Here is a 4,584-nt window from a genome sequence, read left to right as displayed (position 1 = left end):
ATGGGAAGTATCTAAACAATCCAACAAAACGAAATTAATTATCAATTTCCCATTTTGGCAAAATTCAACTGCAATAAATCACAAAACTTATCTCAGTGCGACGACCAAAGTGCATTTCGTCATGTTTGCGTGCTTGTCCTCCATTTCCAAACCAATAAATTTCCCTCTATCGTAAGCAGCCTTAAAAGTGTTCTACAGCCTTTTCCGCACTTGTAGGCTACAAAGCCCTCCCGGTACCTCACGTCGAGCTCCGGTGCATTTAGGCCTACTTTATCTGTTATTATTTAGTATCATTTTAAATGGCCATAGTTAAAGAATTTTTGAGCTCACGATTTTGAGCTAGTCGCACTCGGTGTGTGCAAGCAGCTCTGCGAGCGCCATTTAAGGCTCCACTCGGATATGTATGTGTGTCACGTAATTAATTTCCGCGTCGAACATGAAACATTACTCCAATGAGTACTCTAGCCACTATCAATAACTCACTTGCTCGCATTGGCAATTACCTTTCCTGGTTTTATCCGAAAAGTTGGTATTCTGTTTGACAACATGCGCGCCGGTGTTTTATGGAGTGCACAGGTGAGTGCTGCTTGAAAGAAGTTCGTTTTCGGAGTTGTTGGAGCAGCGACTCGTATGAGGAAAGGAACTTAGGAACTGGGTACCCGATTCCGCTCGTGACCAGATCCAACCACGCATGTTCGCTGCCTTTGCGATGGAGAACTATTCCATTCTTTGGATACGAACAAGTCGCATGAATGCACAACTCCATTGAGACTGATCCACTATGGATTTTACATTATTGGAAGTTGTTGCAATGTCGCGCAGAATTTTAGTCATGATTTGGGATAAATTCCGAAGATATTCAAACTTGGTGTTTGAAAAATTGGCGCTTGCCAATCCGACCTCAATTTCCTTTATTTGAGCATATATTTAAAGAATATAATTAACAGAAGGAGATCCCAATTGTGCGATGTTTTCCTACTGAAACACCATCCTCGCATCCAGTAATAAGCAGAGTAAGTCATACTCGTATGTTTCAGACTCATTGACTTAAAAATTAAAGAATAAATGGGATAGAATGGAATCTTTTCCTGATATCTATAATAAGAAGACTTTCTTTGTGAATGCATGTCTCTTATTCACTCCTTTGTGAAATATAGTTTCATTACCATCATAGCTAATACTGTATTACTGTTATGGTTATCCAACAGCAACAGGGCAACACAGAGCCAAACGCAAACATCTAAGATGATGCGGAGCAATGAGATTGGGAGCCAAGTATATGTATAACTGCGGATAAGTACCTAGATGAAAAGAGGAATGCCTAGAGCAGGAAATGGATATAAGGTCTAGAAAATAGGGATGATCCTTGACAACGAAAATATCACTATGGTCTGGCGGCAAGGTCTGATTATCAGCTTAAGGTTACATAATTGAGCAGGTCCTCATATGACTTCCTCGCGGTGGCCGCTGGAAATCGTTTTCGGACAGACCAAGATTCCGCCGGGCCAGGCTGGGAGTGGAGTCCAACTAACAGTATCTGTTTGCCTATTGGTCATGTGTTAGGAGTACGCAGATCTGACGGGGAAATAAGACGAAGCAACATCCCGGGGATCGTCCGACTTCCACTCGAAAAGGTGCTAATAGGAGCCCGAGCCAAGAGGGCCTAGGAGTTTTGTATGTAAACTCTGAATATTTTATAAATAAAATGCTTACACCAGTGGCCAGGCTAATCAGAGTGGACATTTCTTCCGAACTACTCGGGGAGCGAAGCCCTGAACTCAAACAAGTACAGAAAGACCACTATAAGCGGTGATGCCAAGCGTATCGTTGTAGTAGAATGGGTGGCAGCCGCAGCATCGCTGCGCTAAAACCACTAAAAGGACTTTCCGGAGCAAGGCAGCAGGCAAACTAGTGGTTTCCAGATAAGAATCCGCTGCCATCGAGCTGGGTGTAGCAAATACCAACCGTAGTACTCCTAATCCGAAAGCATCGGCGTAGAGGGTCTCCTAAAAAGCAAGGACTAACAAAAATGTCGGTCACCGGCAAGGAAGCGGCGTTGCTTCGGAGTCTTTCTGAAGAGGCAGTACCAGAAGACCATACATATTCTGAGCAAGATGAGGAAGAATAAGGGGGTCGGATTCTTTGGAAGATCAGGATCAAAAAGACATATCAAGCGATTGTCGAAGAATATAACAACAGACGCCTGGCCAACCAGCGAAACTGAAAGTCCACCGCCTTCAAACGTAATCGATATCAAGACGAAGTCGAAAAACAACACCAGTGGGATTAAGTATGCAAGGACTTGAAAGCCAATCAGCCTCTGAAAACAGGTGAGAAGCAACAGCCAGCAGACATGTGATGAACTGCGAAACTTACGTGTGGCGCTGGCGGATGATAATTCCGTTAGCGGCAAACTAGCCTCGGAGGTGTGGGCCAATGTTAACGCTAGGCTGTCGCAGTGGTCATCACCTGACTTGGCGAACAGAGAGGATTTATCCCCTGCTTTGATTCCTTCTAGGCGGTCTGTGGGTTACCCGATATAGCATGCGAAGACCAATTCTCCAATGACTTTCTCGGTTTGCGTATTGCTAAAATCAGCAACGCCTGGGAGGGCTTCCCAGGGACTGCTGAGGGCTTCATAAGTACAAATCTGAAAGTCATCTCATACGTCGAAGTCCCCACGGGAACGGCCACTCGCATCTGTTTGCTGAAGACAAGTTCGTCCAATCCCTATACCTGCAAAACCCCAGAATTCCCTTCGGCAACTGAGGGGTTATCAAGGGGGAGGATCACAGTATGCGATTCGAGTCGGAGCAGAAGGAAAAACTGGACGATGACTAGGATCCAATCGACGCCACCAACGAGCTGTTAGATATGATGAAGATCGACGGTCATCAAAACTGTCACGAACCCGTCTTGCTTGAACTATTGTCAGAATATTGAAAGCACCAGCACCACCAATCTGCGAGATTCAGTAAGATTCTACACCCATTCTTTTTTAACAAGTTGCAGCAAGGAAGACTGCGAGTGAGAGCATTGCTTGATATGCAACCCCAGTTGGGTGAGACTATTAAATCGGTAATTACTGAAGTTAAGATCGACTAGGCGATAAACAACTTCTCCACATATAAATCTCTCTACAGCCAGATAATACCAGTCGTGCTACAGAAGCAACAAAAGACGGTTGTGCCTTGGCTTGTCGAGATTCATCGGAGCTTTATCTCTGATTTCCATACGGAGAGCGGGCAGGTGTCCACGAAGAACTCTCGACAAACAGCCTAAGTTCTTTCGTGTTGAAAATCATCCACTTAAAGAAAATTATGGAGAGAACGCCCTTTTTAAATCCCATCACGCCTACCTAAAAGGCACATTTACAAAAACCGGTCTGCGCTGTTTGCCGAGGTAACGGGCATGGTTGAGAGGTCACTACAGTACAAGTCGATGCTATTCACGACTACCGCGGTTACATTGGTAGATTGGTTATTTCCTCCAACGTAAAGTATTTGGGTATAATCCTGGATACGAATTTAAATTGGAGATTGAACATAAAACTGAGGGTTAAGAAGGCAAGAAGACCTGTGCAAGGAAATGGCGTTTCCGCCCGAGGATGGCTCTCTGTATGTATACAACCGTGGTACGTCCCATCCTAACGTACGGTTCTATTGTGTGGTGGCAGGCGCTGAGCAGAAAGTACAATAGGGCAGAGCTTAATAGGATGCAAGAAACCCCATGTGTGTGTAGTTGCAGTCATGCCCGACAAAGGCTCTCAATATACGCCAACATCTCTTTCCCTTGAACATCCACAATAAATAAATGCAGTGATATCAAACAAACAATCAACAATCCACTTGCTGGACAGCAAAGCAATCTAGCCATAATGACATCCTAGACTAAGTATTTCGGGAACTCTGGCTATTCTCCGCGAGCTCCGCCACACGCAAGCCGAGCTTCACGAGAAACTTCGCTGTGGACTTTTCAACGAGGACAGAGTGTATGCGCGGCGACGTTTTGCAAGGCTGTGATACAGTATTCTTCACCGATCGATGAGAGATAGGCTGTGGAGTTGGTACGGGAGTTTTCTCAGATAGAAATAGAGTATCCGAGTCGTATGGTCTCTCAGGATTTGGTAGTGTATTCCAACTAAACGTCCTAGCGATACTAAAAGCCTTTCAATGGCTAGGCCATAACTTCTGACTGACAGTCAAGCCCACATTTAGGCCTTGTACTCAACGGTAACATCCTCCGGGCTGGTGGAGTGGCACACTCAAGGTCATCCTCCTCCGGGTTCCCGATTATAGTAACATAGAGGGAAATGAGCGGGCTGATGGACTGATTAGGCGGGGCTCTGCTCTTGGCAGCCCTTCGGTGAGCACAGTCTGTGTTCTGCTAGCGACTGATAAAGGTGGAATCTACACTAATTAGTAGCCGTGGACCTCATATGGCGAAGGCTCACGACCTGCGCCAAATGGAGGAGAATTTGACCCGCCTACAACAAAACCTCGTCGGAAGAGTTCTTGTGTCAGACGGGTGCAATTCCATACAAGATTACGGCAGTCATATTCGCCGCTGATATCCCCCTCCCCT

Source organism: Hermetia illucens, chromosome 4, assembly GCF_905115235.1.
Source record: "Hermetia illucens chromosome 4, iHerIll2.2.curated.20191125, whole genome shotgun sequence".
Taxonomy (NCBI): domain Eukaryota; kingdom Metazoa; phylum Arthropoda; class Insecta; order Diptera; family Stratiomyidae; genus Hermetia; species Hermetia illucens.
The sequence above is the reverse complement of the archived record's forward strand: the minus strand, read 5'-3'. Positions refer to the sequence as shown.